The following is a 23120-nucleotide window of genomic DNA, read 5'->3' on the forward strand; positions in this document are numbered from 1 at the left end:
CTGGGCTGCATTCCAGTTTGTCAACAGGGTTTTTAATGAGAAAGGTGCTTTTTGAAAACAGGGAATTGAGCTCAAAATCCCCCAGCAGATTGGTTATCCAGAACCCTAAGAAATTGATAACTAACGCAGAATAGTGGCTCTCAAAAACCCTATTCAATTCTTAGAACTTAAATTGGGAATTCTACACCAGCTATTTATCATTCAATAAGTTATACTTTGGATATTATAATATCGCCTTCGTCTGCTCTTCATAAATGTTGGAGATCCTGACAGCCATATCCCACATCATTAAGATCCACCAAGGCTAAATACCATCAAAATTCACTTAAAATATGCTCCTGGAACATAAATGGGATTAATGCTAATAATCAATATAAAAGATCTAACTTTATTGAAAGAAGGAGACCTAAACCGTTTTTTTCCTCAGCATATAAGGTGAAAAAGTTCAGCCGTCCGAAGGGCGGCTTGGTGACTTTTATCGCAGTTTGGCTAAAAGCATCTTGTATACAACTAAAAGAGGAAAATGCAGACATAAAAAGAGAGGGAGACCTTTCTTGATAATAAATGTTTATATTCATCCCACTCCAGGAAATGTATGACCTCCAAACTAATAGAAGTAATTCTAACAGGTTTGCAATAATCTGATGCTCCGGAGCTTTTAATTGCAGGGGATTTTAACATGAAACTATTGCAACCTTTCGAAAGAGAGGAACAGATTGTGCATCAGGACTATATGTAGCCTGTCCCTCAACAATCTTTAGGGAGCAATGGTACTGGCCCAAAAGACGCTAAGGTGGATATGTTTGTTAAGAACCTGGAGGCGTTAGGTCTTAGAATCCTGAATGGGAGGTATCAACAGAATAACCCCTGCATCTACTTGCTATGCCTTTGGGAACCAACCCATATTTGACTATGTAGTGGTCTCTTTTCTCTTTGCCACTCCTAACCCTAGTTGCCACCTATCACATTGTCAGGACAGAATTAAGTGATCGCAGATTGCAAAGTATGGAGATTAATTATAGTTTCCCAAGGCATAAGTCCACAGCTACTCATCCAGGGAATATTACCACGACTAATTATAAGAAACGTCAATGGTGTGGTGACTCAATTGAAGTTATTGGTATAAACTGAGGTGCTATTAAAACAATACAGATGTGATCCGGTTGATGCCCCAATTGGTGATCCAATTTTCCAATGGTCAGCTTTCTTGGATGAGTTTGCAATCGGTTTTCTCTATGAAAATCTTCAAAAATCCCATCAGAATTATGTATTGGAAAAAGTAAGAAATAGAGATAAAATAAAAATAACAGCACTTACTGCTCTATTGAGGAAAAGAGGAATAGGCTACTAAGATTTGCCAAGAAGTACCCAACTGACCTTTGTATGCAAAAAGATTTAAAAGATATAAATAGCTCATATAGGAAACAGATGTAGGAAGACAAGGTAAGGAATAGGCAGGACTTCTGGGTCTGGGCAAAGGCCGTATTTCTAAGCAAAAAAACAAATTCTCCGGCATTTTGGAAAATGGTAAATCATTTAAACAGAGCCCCCACAATTCTGACCAACTCGGATATCTCTGAATCTTCGTGGTATGACTTTTCAACTCAATATTTCAACCAAGCTAAAGAAAGTAAAGAAGTAGTATTTAGTCAAGGGGGATCAATAGGTGTTCACAGCCAGAGAGCCGATGTCAATCCAACCTGCCTCAGGTATAAGGAAGAGAATGATCTAACTTTCACTGATGCTCAGGATACTAGACTCATTAATAAGAGTAGGCAGGGTATGGTTCTGGGCCCAAACAGGAGTCCAAACGCCATTTACAAAACAAACTCAGGTTTCTAAGCAATGTTTTTAACAATGCACTGGAACTTGAAACTATTCCAAGACCTTGGAAGGGCACTATTATTCATCTGATTTTTAAAGGTGGAAATCGTGCCAACCCTGAGAACTTCCGCTTAATCACCCTAACTGACTCTGAATCCAAATACTACGCTGGTTCTCATTCGGAGGATCTTCAGAGCTGGGCAAATGAAAACAATATCATTCCGGTCAATCAGACAGGCTCTGTTAAAGGGCCAGGAACAGCAGTAAACATTATGGCCCTCATTACGACCCTGGTGGACGGCGGTATAATGGAGAAAAGTACTGTCAACAGGCTGGCGGTACTTTCCCCCATAATATGACGTTGGCAGTTTGGCTCATGCCAAACCGCCATTGTACCACTCCTTCTGCCATGGCGGTAACAGCCGCCGGGATGGAGACTTCAGTCTCCAGCCAGGAGGCCGTCACTGTCCCACCCGTGGGATTATGACCCCTCCTATCGCCATGGTTTTTGTGGCTTCTTCCCTGCCCCCTTCCACCTCCCCTGGTTTCCCCCCAACCCTCCTCCCTCCGCAGACCACACCCATGATATACATGCACATTCACGCACCATTGAACACACACATACACACTCATACCCTCATTCACCCACGTATGCATACATCCATTCACACACATATCCACACACACTGACACACATACAGGCACACACGCATTTACACAACACAACATAAACGCACTCACACAACCATACATGCACACATGCATTCCATTCGCAACACACACCCGCATTCATGCACGCACAGTCACACACACCCCCACACACACACACACACAACACCCTCCAGCCCGCCCCTGTCGGAACACCCGACTTACCTGATTGAAGGGGGTTCTCCGGAAGGTTACGGGTCGGGCGCTGCTGCCAGCAGCAGCACCCACCAGCAGAACACCACCAGGCCATATTATGTCTGCGGCGGTCACTATCCGCCGCCCTGGCCGCAGCTGGAATTCCACCAGCCTATTGGCAAAATTCTGGCTCCGGTTATAATGCAGCGGATGACTGGTAGCCACGGCAACAGTATGTTGGCGGCCTTCGCCACGACGGTAGGCGGTTTGTACCGCCTTTGTAATAATGAGGGCCTTTATCTCCTACCACCATTATAGATACTGTAAATGTACACAAAAAATCAACCCCTGTACATATGCTTTGTGGATATTAAATCCACCTATGTTCGGTACAGTGTAGCCAGTTATGGGCAAAATTAACTCTGTGGGGTGTCCCGGCGCAGTTATTAAAAGCTATTCAGATAGTATATAGTGACACATAGATTAGAGTGAAAGTAGGGGATCCTATCAAGAAAAATTGTGACCGAACGAGGTCTTAAGGTCTTAAACAGGGTTGCGTGCTTGCGCCCTATCATTTGAACCTTTTTGTATCTGATCTGTCCACTATGCTAAATGAGGTAAATGCACACTCTCCAAAAAAGATTGGGGACCTTTTTATTTCAAACCTGCTCTAGATGATGGAATCCTTCTAAATCATACCAAAGTTGGATTACAGCGATTGATAGTGAAACTAGCAGAATTAGCAGAACAAAATGGATGGTAATAAATGAGAAGAAAACAAAAATGATGGAAATAAGTAAAAGAATACACAAAACATATAAGGGGTACATTCAAGGCCAAGAACTTCAATAAGTAAAATTTTATAGACACTTGGGTGGTCATTCTGACCTCGGCGGTAAAAGGCGCCTACCGCCGGTCAGAAATCCTCCATAATCCCGCCGCGGTCGCGGAAACCCGCCACGGTCATTCTGACCCGCAGAAGGCAAACCTCCGAAAATCCGACCGCCACAACAGACCGCCAGACCAGCGGTCAGCGGAAAGGTGGAGGTGACAAAACCTCCACCGTCACGCCAACAGAAATACGCCCATGCCATTACGACCCACGAATCCACGCGGCGGTCATTCAAACGCGGTATTCCATTGGCGGGACACACCGGCGCGGTCAGAATACACACAAACGAACAAAACTCAGCCACATTGGACGATTTGAATCCCACACACCTGATACACATACACACACCACTCCCACACACACAATACAATATAAAACACACACCCACATCACCCACAAACCCCTACGCTAAAAAATTCGTAAAGAAGGCAAGAGCGAGACACCAGCATCCAAAAAATAACAGCCACAGCCACTCAACACCATCACCCACACACTATCCACACACAAAACAACACACACCACCACACTCAACTCACTTAAATACACATACTCCACCCCACACATCATACACACCACCCCATGGCACCCCAAAGACAACCCGGCTTCACAGACGAAGAACTCAGGGTCATGGTGGAGGAAATCGTTCGGGTAGAACCCCAGCTGTTCGGCACACAGATACAATACACCAGCATTGCCCGGAAGACGGAGCTATGGCAGAGGATTGTCGACAGGGTGAACGCAGTGGGACAGCACCCCAGAAATCGGGAAGACATCAGGAAGCGATGGAACGACCTACGGGGGAAGGTGCGTTCCATGGTATCCAGGCACAACATCGCCGTGCAGAAGACTGGCGGAGGACCCCCACCTCAACCCCCACAATTCACATCATGGGAGGAGGAAGTCTTGAACATCCTGCATCCTGACGGCCTCGCAGGAGTCGGCGGAGGAATGGATACTGGTAAGTTGAAGCTTCAATACTGCTTCCCCCCCACCTGCATGCCAAATCAGACCCCAACCCTCACCCCCATCCTCGAACCCCACCCTCACCCCCACCCCCATCCTCACCCCCACCCTCACCCCCACCACCATCCTCACCCCCACCACCATCCTCACCCCCACCCCCAGCACACCTATTCCCCGCCAATGTCTCACCATCACAACCCACACATCCCAAAACCTAGGCCTGCATGCGTCCACTAAGCATGGACACCCATCACCAAAGCATGCCCAATGCATATACACATCCCCCCCACAAGCCACCCTCACCAAAGCCCCCACACACGAATGCCAGCACTTGGGGACACGAGAACCCACAGATACACCCATATGCCACTCATTGAAACTATAACCATACCTCTATACCCCTGCAGGACCCGACCGTCAACACACCGCGGCGGAGGGGCCAGAATTCTCCACACCCCCCACCCAAGAGGCCGTCAGCGATGACAGCAGCTCTGTCGACCTGGACACCGATGACCAGCCCGGACCATCGGGGACCTCTGGACAGTCGGTTCCCCTCACACAGGCCCAGGCCACTACAGACCCAAACCCCTCTGGGAACACCAGCACAGCTCCCACCCAGCGGGCCCATGCCTCTGTCTCCAGGGCGCGTCAATCTGCGGTGTGTCTACCACTACAGGGCACCCAGGATAACCCACCACCCCAACAACAACAGGGACCTGGGGGCAGTGGTAGTGGGCACACCGGCCAGGGGGCAGAGGCCCAGGGAAACAGGGGAACTCGGAGGGCAGCTGTGCGACAGGGGGGGGAGGAGAGGCCCAGGGAACCCACTCTCCACGAGGTCCTCACCACCATCATGGGAGCATACAACCGCTCCCAGGAGACGATGGCGACGGTACTGGCCCGGTTCCAGGAGATCCAGGCACTGCAGGAGGAACACTATCGGGGGTACAGGGAGGACATCAGAGCCATCAACACCACCCTGGTTACCATGGTAGGGCTGCTGCAGGACCTCGTAAACACCAGGGCGGACACTCAACAACACCCAAGGGCCCCTGCCACTAGCCTGGACCAAGAACAGCCAACCACCTCCGCCGGCGCTAGTGGACAGGAGGCCCCCGCACAGCAGCAGCCCACCAGACCCCCACCTCCTGCAGGAGAAGAACCACCCCGCAAGAGGGCCCTGAGATCTCGCAAGAAGACAGAGTAGGATGTCAAGACCCCCGCCAGCAATGGATACCACCTGATGTCATCCCACTGTCCCACATTGTCACCCTGTCCATCCTTGAACTGCCCATGCTCCATCTCTCCACAGGCCTCTGGACAATGCACCTGTGTGACTGTTACTCTGGACTCTGCCATGGACATTCCTTCACCATAGCCCCCACCCACTTGAAACCACCCATCCCATTTTGAGCACTTCAATAAACACCTATTTTGCACCAAAATATCTGGAGTCTGGCTGTGATTTCAATATATTGTAATTGACATGACAGTGCAAATATGTCCTTGTACATGGTGAAGTCAACAAACAGCTGCCACAAAGCTGTAGTCCATGGGGAAACGAAGCACAGGACTCGTAGTGGGGACCCCAGATCTGAAATAGGGAGGGAAAAGCCAAAACTCAGTCATCATACACTGGGGCAAATAGACAGGCAGCAGAGATGCAGGAGAGTAGTTAACATTTACTAAATTATCTTAGAAATGTTACCTGTGTCCTATTGGAAGTACTGTTCAATGATTCTGTCCCTGTTGTCTGTTTCAGCCCCGTCGTCTTCCTCCTCGTCACTCTCCTCAGGTTCCACCGCTGCCACAACACCACCGTCTCGACCATCCTCCTGCAGGAAAGGCACCTGGCGGCGCAAAGCCAGGTTGTGAAGCATGCAGCAGGCCACGATGATGTGACACACCTTCTTAGGTGAGTACATTAGGGATCCACCTGTCATATGCAGGCACCTAAACCTGGCCTTTAGGAGGCCAAAGGTGCGTTCGATCACCCTCCTAGTACGCCCATGGGCCTCATTGTACCGTTCCTCTGCCCTGGTCCGGGGATTCCTTACTGGGGTCAGTAGCCACGACAGGTTGGGGTACCCAGAGTCCCCCACTAGCCATACACGGTGTCTCTGTAGCTGTTCCATCACGTAAGGGATGCTGCTATTCCTGAGGATGTAGGCGTCATGCACTGACCCTGGGAATTTGGCATTTACATGCGAGATGTACTGGTCAGCCAAACACACCACCTGGATGTTCATTGAATGGTAATTTTTTCTGTTCCTGTACACCTGCTCCCTGTCTCTTGGGGGAACCAAAGCCACATGGGTCCCATCAATGGCACCAATTACGTTGGGAATATGTCCAAGGGCGTAGAAATCACCCTTCACTGTAGCCAATTCGCCCACCTCAGGGAAAATGATGTAGCTCCTCACGGATTTCATCAGGGCAGACAACACTCTGGATAACACCTTCGAAAACATGGGCTGAGACATCCCAGAAGCAATTCCTACGGTTGTCTGAAATGACCCACTTGCCAAGAAATGGAGTACTGACATGACCTGCACCAGAGGGGGAATCCCTGTGGGTTGGCGGATGGGGGACATCAGGTCGGGATCCAGCTGGGCACACAGTTCATGGATAGTGGCACGGTTAAGACGGTAGGTCAGGATAATGTGGCGTTCTTCCATTGTCGACAGGTCCACCAGCGGTCGGTACACGGGAGGATTCATCCGTCTCCTCGCCCAACCCAGCGGACGGTGCCTAGGAAGGACAACATGGAGCACACAGTCAAACAACCCACAGGTACGTACTCACAGCTAGCACAGTAAACGATTCTCTATGCAGTGAATGGCGTGTCTGAGTGGCTATGCAAGGCCTAGGCCTGTGTGACGCAGTTGAAATTGAGCCATGTGGGCCCTGGAAATGGCGGCTGCCTGACCTGTGAAGTGTGACAATGGGATGTGAGGTCAATGCGCTGGCGTGGCACACCGCGGCGGGCGGCGGGCCAAGACCGCGGCGCCAAGCCGCATTGGTTAACATTGAAGCCTATGGGTTTCAGGAGCCAATGGCGAAGGGCGCCGGCGGTGGCGGGACGCACCGCCGCGGTACGCACCGCCGCGGACGTGACCGCCATTTTCTATCTACTTATCCACTTGCGACTTGAACTTTCACAGGAGAGGACCTATACTGCAAGTGTTGCTGTGACCTCGGTCTGGAAGGGACAATGGCTGCTACGCCTGGGGAAAGGGCCCCTGCCTTCACTGGAGAGGAGTTGGAGAAACTTGTGGATGGGGTCCTCCCCCAGTATGCGCTACTCTACGGTCCTCCAGACCAACAAGTGAGTTTAATTCAATCTGGATTTGGGGCCACGGGCTGGCTTGGGGGCCTGGCGGGGGGCCTGGCGGGGATGGGGGGCATGTTGGGCCTGGCGGGGGGCATGGCGGGGATGGGGGGCATGTTGGGCCTGGCGGGGGGCCTGGCGGGGATGGGGGGCATGTTGGGTCTGGCGGGGGGCATGGCGGGGGCCTGGCGGGGATGGGGGGCATGTTGGGTCTGGCGGGGGGCATGGCGGGGGGCCTGGCGGGGATGGGGGGCATGTTGGGCCTGGCGGGGGTCCTGGCGGGGGGCCTGGCGGGGATGGGGGGCATGTTGGGCCTGGCGGGGGGCATGGCGGGGGGCCTGGCGGGGATGGGGGGCGTTGGGCCACTGGAAAGGAAAATGCTGACAAACTTGAACGTGGTATTTCTCCCTCCCTGTACGTGTCACATAGGTCCGCGCCCATGAGAAGATCGGGATTTGGCGTGCCATCGCCAAGGAAGTCCGGACCCTGGGGGTCCACCATCGACGGGGCACCCACTGCCGCAAGAGGTGGGAGGACATCCGCCGCGGGACCAAGAAGACCGCCGAGTCTCTGCTGGGGATGGCCTCCCAACGTAGGCGGGGTGCCTGCCGTCAACTGAGCCCCCCGATGTTCCGGATCCTGGCGGTGGCCTACCCTGAATTGGATGGGCGCGTGAGGGCAGCACAGCAGACACAAGGGGGTGAGTACAAGCATTATCTACTCTGTTGTCGCGCAGTGGAGGTGTCTGGTTGGGGGAGGAGGGCTGGGGGTCCCCCTAGGCCAGGGCGATATCTGAAGGCTGGGCACCCCCGTAAGCCCCTGTGTCCCCAGCCACCACCCTCAGTAGTTTGTCAGTACAGCCATCCCTGGGCCGTGTCATCCATGGGTGCAGTTGTCAACTCTAGGCGTGTAGGGCATGTTCCACGGAATGCGTAGCGGACCCCAAGTGCGCAACTTAGTGCAGGGGGCATCTGTGTCTGTCATGTCCGCTAACTGTACCGGAGATCCATGTACTCAATATCCCTTTATTTCTCTCTCCCCCCCCCCTTTTTGTTTGTCTTTCTGTGCTTGTGTGCATCAGCATCATCAGGCGGAGGAGAAGTGGCATCGGGGCAGGAGGGAGCTGCATCTCACATGGCCCAGGAGGGCCATGCCACAGAGTCAGACTGGACCAGTGAGACGGAGGGCGAGGGGAGCTCCACGACGGGGACGACTGGACCCTGCAGCGACACGGACACGTCCTCGGAAGGGGGCTCCCTTGCGGGGGTGGCACCATCCGTGCCCCCCGCCATTACAGGTACAGCCGCCACCCAGCGCACCATCTCCGCCCTCCCAGCAGCCCCTCAGCGTTCGCCCCGTGCCCGCTCTGCCAGGAAGCCGGGCATCTCCTTCGCCCCAGGCACCTCAGGCCCTGCCCCTGTTACCCCCGCTGCCCTCAGTGAGGAGGTCATTGACCTCCTCCGAACGCTCATTGTTGGGCAGACTACCCTTTTGAATGCCATCCAGGGGGTGGAGAGGGAGGTTCATCGCAGCAATGCGTACCTGGAGGGCATTCATTCGGGTCAGGCTGCCCATCAGCGATCGTTCCAGGCTCTGGCCTCAGCACTGACGGCAGCCATTGTCCCTGTCTCCTGCCTGCCTCTACTAACTCCCTCCTCCCAGTCTCCTGTTCCTCTGCCTGTCCCACCCACACCATCAGACCAGCCTGCACACACCTCAACACCCAAGAGAAGCTCATCCAAACATAAGCACCACAGATCACGCAGACATTCACACACGCAACATTCCGATGCAGACATGCCAACAGTCCCTACCACCTCTGTGACCCCCACCTCCTCGTCTCCCTCCTCCCTCCCTGTGACGTCTACACTCACACCTCCATTCACCTCACCATCAGCCAGTGTTTCCATCACCAGCACACCCTCCACTCCAGTCCGCACACGTGCAGTCACCACCCCCACTGCCATTTACACGTCCCCTGTGTCCTCTCCCACTGTGTCTGTCACCCCCTCTTCCACACCACACAAACGCAGCCACCCACCCACCCAACAGCCATCCACCTCACGACAGCCTATCCCTCCTGCACCTGCACCCAAAGACAGCAAACGTGACTCACCTACAACCACATCCTCTCCCTCCACTCCCATTCCCACTGTACCTACCACTCTCCATTGTCCCAAGAAGCTCTTCCTCGCCACTACTAACTTCTTTCCTGACCCTGAGCCCCCCCCTCCTTCTCGTCGGGGTAAGAAGAGCACCTCAGCCACCACCAGCCCTGCAGCCCCCTTGACAAGGGTGCAGGGGTATTGGAGCCCGCCAGCCCGCATGTCTGGATCTTCGCCCAGCAGCAAGGGGACATCCAGCCCACCCCCTGGGAAGAGGAGCAGAAGGCGGAAGGGGCGCCGCAGGAGCGCGCCTTCTACATCCCCCCCGGACACCACCCAGAGACAGTCACCAGCCACAGCTCCAAAGGGAGGAAAGGGACACAGGCCCACGACTAAGGAGGGCAAGGGCAGCAAGTCGGAGAGGTCAGGCAGCAGGCCTGCTGCCCAGGAGGAGCCCACAACCCCCATAGCCGCTGCCCCGGGAGGAACCGGCACAGCTGCCCCGGGAGAGCCCACCACCCCCATAGCCGCTGCCCAGGGAGGACCCAGCCCAGCTGGCCAGGAGGGCCCCACCACCCACATCCCAGGTGGGCAGTGAAGGAGCACCATCCCCGCTGCCCAGGAGGGCACCACCAGGCAATTAGCAGTTCGCCATAGACCGGCCGCCGTCTCAAGAACCGCTGAACTGGGCCCTTCAAGGCAAGGACCGCTGAACTGGGCCCCGCCGTCTCAAGAACCGCTGAACTGGGCCCTTCAAGGCAAGGAGCGCTGAACTGGGCCCCGCCGTCTCAAGAACCGCTGAACTGGGCCCTTCAGGGCAAGGACCGCTGAACTGGGCCCCGCCGTCTCAAGAACCGCTGAACTGGGCCCTTCAGGGCAAGGACCGCTGAACTGGGCCCCGCCGTCTCAAGAACCGCTGAACTGGGCCCTTCAAGGCAAGGAGCGCTGAACTGGGCCCCGCCGTCTCAAGAACCGCTGAACTGGGCCCTTCAGGGCAAGGACCGCTGAACTGGGCCCTGCCGTCTCAAGAACCGCTGAACTGGGCCCCGCCGTCTCAAGCACCGCTCCGCTGGGCCCCGCCGTCTCAAGAACCGCTCCGCTGGGCTCCGCCATCTCAAGAACCGCTGAACTGGGCCCTTCAAGGCAAGGAGCGCTGAACTGGGCCCCGCCGTCTCAAGAACTGCTGAACTGGGCCCTTCAGGGCAAGGACCGCTGAACTGGGCCCCGCCGTCTCAAGAACCGCTGAACTGGGCCCCGCCGTCTCAAGCACCGCTCCGCTGGGCCCCGCCGTCTCAAGAACCGCTTAACTGGGCCCTTCAGGGCAAGGACCGCTGAACTGGGCCCCGCCGTCTCAAGCACCGCTCCGCTGGGCCCCGCCGTCTCAAGAACCGCTTAACTGGGCCCTTCAGGGCAAGGACCGCTGAACTGGGCCCCGCCGTCTCAAGAACCGCTGAACTGGGCCCCGCCGTCTCAAGAACCGCTGAACTGGGCCCCGCCGTCTCAAGCACCGCTCCGCTGGGCCCCGCCGTCTCAAGAACCGCTCCGCTGGGCCCCGCCGTCTCACGCACCGCTCCGCTGGGCCCCGCCGTCTCAAGAACCGCTTAACTGGGCCCTTCAGGGCAAGGACCGCTGAACTGGGCCCCGCCGTCTCAAGCACCGCTCCGCTGGGCCCCGCCGTCTCAAGAACCGCTCCGCTGGGCCCCGCCGTCTCACGCACCGCTCCGCTGGGCCCCGCCGTCTCAAGAACCGCTGAACTGGGCCCCGCCGTCTCAGGAACCGCTGAACTGGGCCCTTCAAGGCAAGAACCGCTGGCCCTTTGGCAGACGTGGCAGGGCAGGATCTATCTCGGGCAGGGCTGCAGGATGTCCTCTGGCCAACTTGCCTCCTCCAGTGGCAGTGGGGTCTGTTATGGACTGTATGGACTGTGGCTTTGCTCTCCCCAGGATGGCCCAGTGGGCAGGCCACCCACTGTATGGACTGTTTGGACTGTGGCTTTGCTCTCCCCAGGATGGCCCAGTGGGCATGCCACCCACTATATGGACTGTTTGGACTGTGGCTTTGCTCTCCCCAGGATGGCCCAGTGGGCAGGCCACCCACTGTATGGACTGTATGGACTGTGGCTTTGCTCTCCCCAGGATGGCCCAGTGGGCAGGCCACCCACTGTATGGACTGTTTGGACTGTGGCTTTGCTCTCCCCAGGATGGCCCAGTGGGCAGGCCACCCACTGTATGGACTGTTTGGACTGTGGCTTTGCTCTCCCCAGGATGGCCCAGTGGGCAGGCCACCCACTGTATGGACTGTTTGGACTGTGGCTTTGCTCTCCCCAGGATGGGCCAGTGGTCATGGAGTCCCCTCGTGGATCTGGCGTCGTGTACTCAAGTGGCTGAGGTGCCCCCCCTTCCCTTCCCCCTGAGGTGCCTGTCCTATTTTCTTTTTGATGCCCCTGCAGTGTTCTCTCCGTGGAGTTCTTGTCGTGGGACTGGGCCTTGCCCCTTTGCACAGGACCCCTGTGATCCACAGACAGTGGTTGGACTACATTTAGTAGCTGTATATATTTTGTACATAGTTTATTTATTTATTGGGATTACTGGTGTACATATTTCAATATATCTGCCCGTTTATGATCTCTTCTTTTGGTCTTTGCATTATTTCGGAGGGGGGTGGTTTGTGGGTTGTGACAGTGATCTGTGGGAATGCATTGATGTGTGTGTTGTAGTGGGTGTGGGTGGGTGGGTGTGTGCCGGTAATCTTTTCCCTCCCCTGTGTCGTAGGTGCAGTACTCACCGATGTCTTCCGCGCCGCCGGGCGTGCTCCTGGTATATGAGCAGGAATAGGAGTGCGGGGATGACCTGCAACTCTGGTTCCATACTGCCGGAATCTCGCGTGGAGTGCGTAGAGGTGAGCGTTTTCCCGTTCGTAGTCTGTTTCCGCCGTGTTCTTATCGGCGGTGCTCCCGCCCCGGAAAAGGTGGCAGATTGGTGGGTCGTAATAGGGTGGGCGGTACATTGTCTGCCGCCTGGCTGTTGGCGGGAACCGCCGCGCTGTTTGTTTGTACCGCTGTGGCGGGCGGAGTGTTAAGTTGGCGGGCTGTGTTGGCGGTTCCCGCCAGGGTCAGAATTGCATATTTTAGACCGCCGGCCTGTTGGCGGCTTGGCCGCCGCTTTATCACCGACCGCCAGGGTCAGAATGAGGGCCTTGGTGTACTATTCGATGAGAGGGGGTCTTTTATTCCCCATAAAACAGATTTAACACAAATAGGAAACATGCTGTTGCTTGCTCTCCGTACCCTGCAAAGATCTCTAGATGGTCCCAGCCTTCGACCCTGCTACAAGTGATGTCGGCCAAACTAATTCCTAGTGTCACTTACGGAAGTGAATCTTTGAGGGGTGGAGATGCAGTTACCAAGAATGGGATAATAGCTAACGTATTTAGAGCTCTTTTTTGTCTCCCAGTGAGTGCATCTCAGGACCAAATTGGGCTGGAGTTTGGATATATGCATCAAATAATTGCAAGACAGGGTGCCTATATTAAAATCTGGAAACATGTGTAACACGAAAAGGGAAATGGGCTAAGTCAAGCACACTAGCAGGAGATGAGTTTGAATTCAAGCGCCCCATCCCGTTTATATTTAGACCAAGCCTTAGATGATTTGGGGGCTCATTCACTGTGGGATGAGAATCTAGGTCTCGATATCTTTTTAAAAATTACTAATCGTATTATGAAGAAAAAGTCCTTGGCTATAGACAAGGATCTTTTAGCAGGTAGATCTCACTCCTGGGTAATAATGAATGAGTATAAAACCATGAAACACCAGTTGTATCTGGAGTCGGGCTGGTCAAAGAAAGATAAAGATTCATTCATTAAATATCGATTTGGCCTTCTCCCAGAAGGTTCTGCTACTGCCCCCTAGGAACGCTCTAGTTTAAATTCCCCTTGTATTCTATGTGAGTGTGGAGTTGGGAACCTTATACATTGGATTTGTACATGCCAAAGCTTAAGGCAAGATCGTAGAAGATATCTTAAGGATGCTTTTAACCATAGGAAAATACGTACGTGTAGGCAAGAGGTAATCATGAGTTTTAAGTCATCCAACATTACTCTGAATGCTAGATCAATGAAAATTTTATGTCAGGTCTCCAAAAACTGGATGTCCAAAGTAAGGCGAACTCAATTGAGGGTATGGTATGAGGCTGAAGCCTTACAGTAGGTTAACCTTATATGTACCAAACTTCAGGCAATATGGTTTTAGCAGTTTTATAGCTGTCCTTTATAGTATGTGGTTTTCAGTAAAAACGTATTGTTCAAGTATATTCTATACAAATCAATATTAGAGGACAGGTTTATGGTTTTAGGTAAAGCTAGGTTGTCTTATACTTGTACCCAATGAAAAGATTTAGCACTGTAAAATGTTTATGTGACTTTATGGATTTTACTTAGTATTATGTATCGTATTGTAAAAACAATATTACGTCGTTTTATGGCTTCTTATGAAACTTGTTTGTGAGTCTTACCTTATTATGGATGGTGTAATGGTTTTGATTAACTTGTATGCACCTTTATAAATAATTGAATTGATCCTGATATTTTATCTTACATAGATGGCATTTATCTAACTTATGATGACCTCAGTACACACTTGGACAGGGTGGATTGCATTATATTGAGATTTTTCAAACAAGACTAAAAATGTAACTTTAAGAAAAAAAATGTTTTTTACAGTTTCCTAATCTTGGGATACAAACTTTCAAATAAGGGTAAGAGTCTGGCACCACACTTCCTAAAAAAGTGTGCTCAATTACAACCACTAAATACAATTAAAAAAATTGCAATCCTTCTTAGGATTCTTCAATTTTGGCAGAACATATATATAAGATTCGCACAATGCATATAACCACTATCTGATTTTATTTGTCCAGATTTTTCAAGCAAACACCGGACACCGCAACACACACAAATGCTCACATCATTACAGACCGACATGCTTGAAGCAAAATCTTACATACATTTAAGAACAAAATAAATTTGGTCGTCTGAATAATTCCTGATGCTATTGGATTCACATAGTCATGTTCAATGAAGGTAACACAGTATCAATTGCATTTAGTGCTGGGAGGCCTGAGGGTAGCCATGCACTCTATAAATCCTCATAACATAACATATAATTCACATTTATATTCTAATGCAGACATGCATTTTGCATCCACTGAAAAAATAATGACCAGTTCAGTTGTCTGTCATTAAGAAGAGATCATTAGCCCAGGGCAAACGCATTATTGACGTTACCCTTGGTCCAGCCATTGAGGCTGTTACCAAGTCGAGTGTTCCTAATGCTAAGGCATTACATTCCTGATGGATACAGTGGGCTACCTCCTTGACCGCCACTGATGTTGATTATGTTTTCGAACTAAAACTACAAACCCAAGAATTTCACCAATGTGAACTTGAGTACCCCATGAGTACCCCATGCCTACTAATGTCATGCCTCTCGAACATCATTTATACTGATGATTCTGCACAACCTGCCATAGGTACTAAACACCAGTACTATGCTGTTGGTACAGCTGTTTATGGCGTCATGAGAGATGGTGAGTTCCACCCTCAATAAACCTATACACAGTTACTTGGGACTGCACAGGTCAACTTGCTGAGCTCAAAGCATTGATTCCGGCACTGAAACATACAAATCCCAAATTCCCTAAAATTACTGTGTGAGATTCTTATTGTGCCAAGTCCTTCAATGAAAGATTATACTACTGGCACCTAACTTGATTCAGACATTCTAAAGGGAACACATCAAGCATAAAATGCTTCGGCGTGAGGGGGCAGAGCTCAAAGGCAAACTGCCACTGGCTCATGTAATTTACACACTGGGCAATCAACATGTTGAAATATACATTGTAGGGGATTAATTGGCTGATGAAACGGCCAAGTCTGCAGATGTTATGGCAACTGTTCTTGTGATAACGCGTACCTTTGTAAAGGTAGATAATGACATTTTGGCTGCTGTAAATGCCTCGGCTGGCAGAGAGCCTCTGCTAAAAGCATAACAAACAAAATATCCCCATGACTTGAGAGGCCAAAACAATTATTTTGTAACAATACCAGAGGTGGGTGATCGTGTGATCCCCAACCAAGATAGTAGGCTAGAACAAATTAAAGCAGTGCATGAGGATGTTGCTTCTGCCCTTTCTGGTGTGACAGCTACTATCTCATTGTTACAAAAGCATTACTGGTGCCATGGTCTATACAATCAGACCAACCAGTATGTCCTTAGTTGTGACTCTGTCAACAAATCAAAGGTTCCAACATCAAGCGTCCACTGCAGACACCCCTCTTATTGTCAAACAAGCATATGCAGTGTGTCTACCTGGACGACTGCTTCCAGTAAAAATTCAGTTAGTGCATACAAATACATTCTACGTGCTGTAGGTTCTTGCTCTAGATTCCTTTGGGTGTGGCCACAACAATTAGCTGACACTTGCACTGTTAATAAAGATTTGCAAGGCTTCATCGAAGCATATGCAGTTGCTGCATTTCGTTTAGACCAGGGCTCTGCTTTTATCTCTGGGCTTACAGTGATGCCATGGGAACATTGGTGTAGTAGTGCATTACTCTTCTCCATATAATCATGAGGGAAATTTGTTTGTGGAAAGAAAAAACAAGACTTAAAGCAATCCTTAATAGCTAGAGTATTAGGTGCAGATCATAGTTAGATCCATCCCCTAAATGGGTCCAGAGAACATTAAATAATCTGCCTGAAAGACCTTTGGGTGGCTGCACCCTCTATGAAGCCCTGCTTGGTATCTCTATGTTTGTCCCAGATCTTGATGGTCCTGGCGCAGTGGCGGCAGACACACCTTTTGACATGAATGATAGTGTCATTGTTTTACAGGAATTACAACATTTCCGCGATGAGCGTTCCACAACGCAAAATGGCACTTTCGGAATGAGGGATTCAACAACATCCATAGGCTGGACTCCAAAAGTTGGGGATCTGGTTTGTGAAAAGATACCTGTGAAGAAGGAGGTTGGACATCTTATTGAGCACTGGTCCCTGGAACAGTGATTCTACCTCCAATGCCATGCTCTAAAGGGAAATGCTTTGTCTCTATTGATCATATAAAATTGCATCATGTGGCTGATCCTGCACAATAGACATTGAGGATCCTTGGGTAGTCCCCATACCCCTGTCACTACCCTACAGGAGATACCTCTTCAAGCATTAAACAACAACAGCTGATATTGTTTCCCCTAGGTTCAGGAGGACGTAGAATGAACTTCTGTTGATTCCAGTTACAGCTACAACTACAAGTGCAAGAAACTTTCAAAAGGTTAATCTGCAATTCACTAATGCAAGACAAACCAATGGAATTGTCCATGATGAACCACAATTGGATACATCTGCCAGTTCTCTTTTGCCTGCACCTGCACCTGTTTTTGCACAGACCGCTTATGGTTATTTTGTTGACTTGGGTGATTTTTCATCAATATCAACTACTGTTTCATCACATGGTGTATGTAAGCTTTTCAATTAGCTTAAACGCAATTATTTCATTCATCCATAGTATTACCTATGTATTATGTTGACATTGCTTTTCTTCTTTGGATTACATTTGTTGTTTTCTTTTTGCTTGTACATGGGCATTATCTTACCGGACGCTCTGCTGATGGGTGAGGTTCAAAAACCTTACTTGTCATCCCACAAAGTATGAATAGATTTGCCCCTAGTGAACATTTCTGATGTTACAGTTCCTGATGGGATTGTTTAGGATAACGTTCCATATGGCATTATTGGTCCTACTGAAATGATAGAGATTCCTTATGTTTTAAAATTTCTACGAATGATAATATCACACTTGGGTTGTGTCTGATGACTGTGGCGTTAAAACAGTTGATTCTATGCTTTCTGAGCATGAATATTATACTGTATTTGAAAGTGAAGATATGCATCTGAATTGAGCACATTAAGGCAAAATGTCCTGTTATCATCATTATGAACACCATTAACTACATAGAGCAAGTACCCCCATATAATTTTCAATTATACACAATGGGAACATTTTCAAACTCCACCTCTGGGGAGTTCTAAAACATATGTAAATAAATTCACATGTTTTACTGGGCATGGTGCTATTAATCCTGTGTCCATGAAAGGGTATGAATATTGTAATATTGTAAAAGGACAATTGATTTAAAAACAGAATAAACAAAATAAAAGACTGGCTGTTGCAAGGCATGGATGCCTTATTTAAAGCATGCTTAATTCCACTGCAAACTATTTTTTGAAGGAAACAGCTCAGCAAACAACTTGCCTTGGGTTAGCAAAAGTCAAAGAAAGGAATTTGCCCAGTATCCCCTCAAAAGCAACATTTGAACATTAGAAAAATGTTGTGACTTTTAATGAAGACAAGCTCAAGGTTGAGGTTGCTGTAATCACCTTCTGCCCTGAAAGGTTTGGTGGTCAGGTGAGGCACTGCGAGCTAGCCAGAAATAGGGCTGACAGCTGCCAGGCAGCATGGGGTATACTCAGCTTCCCATGCTTGGTAGTGTTGCCATCCAAAACATGCAGTCCTATTACCAAAAGTGGAACTACATAACACTTTCAGTCCTTCTTTATCTATTTCCATTTCTAAGGCCCAATCCTGTCAGTTCCACCATTTAATAAGTGACAAGCAAAGGTGATCAATATATTAAATGTTGGGCCAGTACTACCAGTATCATTGCCAGTATCATCAACAAAATGTGCTGTAATATGTTATCTTGTTCTGCTGTATCAGAGAACTACCAAGGAAAGGAAGCGGCCATAGTCTTCGGGAAAACACATTTTGAATAAATCATTTTTAAACATCATTAAGCAAACTGCAGGGCAGCAATACTCATTCAACTGCTGGTACTAATGGACTCCAGTGTCAGTACTAGGATTCTTCTCCATCCTTGCTGGGCATAACCTGGAATAAACTGACACTCGGGAGCCCTTTGACCCTGGGGCTATGAATGAAAACAAGCTGTAAATAATTTTGAACCCATTTAAATTCACATTTATTGAAACTTGAGTGATCATTTTGATCAGTTGGTTGATATTTGCTCTGGCATCTATCACCTGCTGTAAACACTTGGTAAAACAAGGCACATAGGCCCTCATTACAACATTATCGATAAATCCCGCTTACCTCCATGCAGAAGGCCGCCAACACACCGTTGCGGCGGCGGAATTTTGCTACAGCTATTACGACCCACAGCTTGGAATCCGCCAAAATCCAGACACCCACACAAGTCCGCCACACCAAAGGTCAGTGATAAACTGCCGATAACAAACCCGACACCGTCACGCCAACAGGAATACGCCCACACTATCGCAACCCACGAATCCTTGCAGCGGTCTTTCAACCGCGGTATTCCATTAGTGGCACACACCGCCGCGCTCAATATACACACACATATACAAAACACAACCACATTGGACAATTCGAAATACACACACCTGAGACACATACACACACCACTCCCACACACCCAATCTAATATAAAACACACACCCACATCACCCACAAACCCTTATGACCAACACTGAGAAAGAAGGCCAGAGAGAGACACCACCAGAAACAACACTAGCAGACACACAACACCATCACTCACACAACATCCACGCACCTCAGACAACACACACAAACACATCCCCTCACACATCACAACCAACACCACCTCACATATCACCCACACCACATCATGGCACCTCAACGACACCCCAGGTTCTCTGAGGAGAAGCTCAGGTTCATGGTGGAGGATATCGTCCGGGTAGAGCCACAGCTATTCGGATCACAGGTGCAGCACACCTCCATTGCTAGGAAGATGGAGCTATGGCGCAGAATCGTCGACAGGGTCAACGCAGTAGGACAGCATCCAAGAACTAGGGATGACATCAGGAAGAGGTGGAACGACCTAGAGGGGGAGGTGCATTCCGTGGTCTCCAGACACCAGATTGCAGTGCAGAGGACTGGCGGTGGACCCCCACCTCCTCCCCCACAACTAACACCATGGGAGGAGCAAGTCTTGGCTATACTGCATCCTGAGGGCCTCGCAGGAGTAGCAGGAGGAATGGACTCTGGTAAGTCAAATCTTAACTATTACATCCCCCACCCTACCTGCATGCTATCACATACCCCCACTCTCACCCTCACCCCATCACTCCAACACTACACAAATGTCCCCCTATCACAACCCACCCATCCCAACACCAAGTCCTGCATGCAAAACCAAAACATGGACACCCATCACCAAAGCATGTCCACAACAGATACCCACACAGACCCTAAACCAATTATCACACAAGGTCCTAGACAACAATGCAAGCACTGGAGTACAGGGTCACCCACCCATTGCACACAATGGCACACACAGATGCAGTAATCATGCCTTTACACCCCTGCAGGGACCCTACCCAACGTCACCGGACAGGAGGTTCCAGACATGTCCACTCCCCCCACAGAAGAGGCCCACAGTGATAACAGCAGCTCTGTCCAACTGGATCAAGATGACCAGCACGGCCCATCAGGGATCTCGGGACAGTCGGTACCCCTGACACTGGCACATGCCACCACAGAGCCTCCCCCCTCAGGAAACACCAGCACAGCACCCACCCAGCGGGCCCATCCCTCTGTCCTCAGGACACGTCAAGCAGCAGTGTGTCCACCACTACAGGGAACCCAGGCAAACCCACCACCTCAAGAAAATCAGGGACCTGGGGGCAGTGGCAGTGGGCACATGGTTCAGGGGACAGAGGCACAGAAAAACAGGGAACTGGGAGGACTGCTGTGTGACAGGGGGAGGACAGGCCCAGGGAACCCACTCTCCACGAGGCCCTCTCCAACATCATGGGAGCGTACCATCATTCCCAGGAGACAATGGCAACGGTACTGGCCAACTTTCAGGAGACCCAGCGGCTGCAGGTGGAACACGATCTGGGGATCAGGGAGGAACTCAAGTCTATCAACACCACCCTGGTCACCATTGTAGGGGTGCTGAAGGACCTTGTCAACACCAGGAAGAACACTGTGGCACAACAAGGGGCCCCTGACACTAGCCTGGATGATGAACAGCCCACAACCTCCACTGGCGCTAGTGGACAGGAGGCACCACCACAGGATCACGACACCAGCACTCCACCCCCTGCAGATGGAGAACCACCCCACAAACGGTCCCTGAGATCCAGGAACAAGACAGAGAACAATGCCAAGACCCCCGCCAGGAAATGAGACCCCCCTGAATGTCATCCTTCTGTCCCACTTTGTCACCCTGTCCATCCATCAATTGTCCTAGCTCCACTTCCTATTCCCCTTTGGACAATGCACCTGTGAAACAAATAGACTGGACTCTGCCATGGACATTCCTCCACCATCACCTGTGCCCATTTTACAACCCCCTTGCATGAATTTGCACAGAAATAAACACCCTTGAATCACAAAACAATCTGGAGTCAGTCTGTGCTTTCACAAATGTGTATTTGCAATAACTATGAAATATAGCAATGTCAATTATATTGTCAACATACCGATGTAACAAAGCTCTAGTCTATGAGGTAATATAGCAGAGGTCACACAGTGGGACCCTCATCTGTTAAATGGAAAGGCAAAGTGACTAGTCAGGGTCCATACACTGGGTGAAAGTGACAGACTTTTGATAGGTCAAACAAGTGTAGGAGATGTGTGAGGCAGTGACATCTTCTTACCTGTGTCTCACTGGTAGTACTGCTGGATAACGTTGTTTCTGTTGTCGATATCCTCTTCTTCTGCCTCCTCTTCTTCACTGTCCACAGGGTCCACAGCTGCCACAAGACCTCCTTCTGGACCATCCTCCTGCAGAAAAGGCACCTGTCGTCGCAAAGCCAGGTTGAGCAGCATACAGCAGGCCACGATGATCTGGCACACCTTATTTGGTGAGTAATAGAGAGAACCACCTATCATCTGGAGGCACCGGAACATGGACTTCAGGAGGCCGAAAGTCTGTTCGATCACCCTCCTAGTTCACCCATGTGCCTCATTGTGGCATTCCTCTGCCCTTGTCCTGGGATTTCTCACTGTGGTCAGTAGCCATGACAGGTTGGGGTAACCAGAGTCACCTGCAAATGTCAAGGGACAACTGTTAGACACACACTAACCCTTAGGGACAACCTCACACCCAGACAACTATTCACAGGGTATAGGGTCCTTGTCCTCACCTATTAGTGACACACGGTGCCTCTGGAGTTGCCCCATCACATAAGGGATGCTGCTATTCCTCAGAATGTAAGTGTCATGCACTGAGCCAGGAAAGTTGGCATTCACATGCGAGATGTACTGGTCGGCCAAACACAGGAAATGGAGTACTGACAGGACCTGCACTAGAGGGGGGATCCCTGTGGGATAGCGGATTGCTGACATCAGGTCTGGCCCCAACTGGGCACACAGTTCATGGATTGTTTGCACAATCAAGTCTGTAGGTGAGTATTATGTGTCTCTCTTCCATTGTCGACAGGTCCACCAGCGGTCTGTACACCAGAGGTTGCCGCCATCTCATCACCTGTCCCAGTGGACGTGCCCTATAGACGAGAACAGCGATCAGAGAGTCAGCCAACACTGAGGTATTACAAAATGTCATTAGCACACATTTGTTAATCCGCAATGTACCTGTTACTGTGTGTATGCAAGGCCTAGATAGGTGTGACGCAGTTATTATTAATGCCATGTGGCCCCCTGAAATGGCGGCTGTCTGACCTGTAAGGTGGGACAAGGGGATATGAGGTAACTGTGCTGGCGTTCTACACCAGTGCAGTAGGCGGTCGCAGACCCTATGGATCCCAGGAGCCAATGACGATGTACGCCGGCGGTGACCGTACGCACCGCCGTGGACGTTACCGCCATTTTCTGTCTGTTCACCCACTTTATACCTGACCTTCTACAGGAGAGGACCTACACTGCAAGTGCTGCTGTGACCTCAGTCTGGAAGCGACGATGGCTCATGTGTCTGGGGAAAGGGCTTCTGCCTTCACTTTGGAGGAGTTGGAGAACTTAGTGGATGGGGTCCTCCCCCAGTACACGCTACTCTATGGTCCTCCAGACAAACAGGTGAGTACACTGTGAGCATGCTGCATGGGCAATGCCTGTTTGGAGTGGTGTGGATGGAAGAT

Source organism: Pleurodeles waltl, chromosome 5 (genome assembly GCF_031143425.1).
Source record: "Pleurodeles waltl isolate 20211129_DDA chromosome 5, aPleWal1.hap1.20221129, whole genome shotgun sequence".
Classification (NCBI taxonomy): domain Eukaryota; kingdom Metazoa; phylum Chordata; class Amphibia; order Caudata; family Salamandridae; genus Pleurodeles; species Pleurodeles waltl.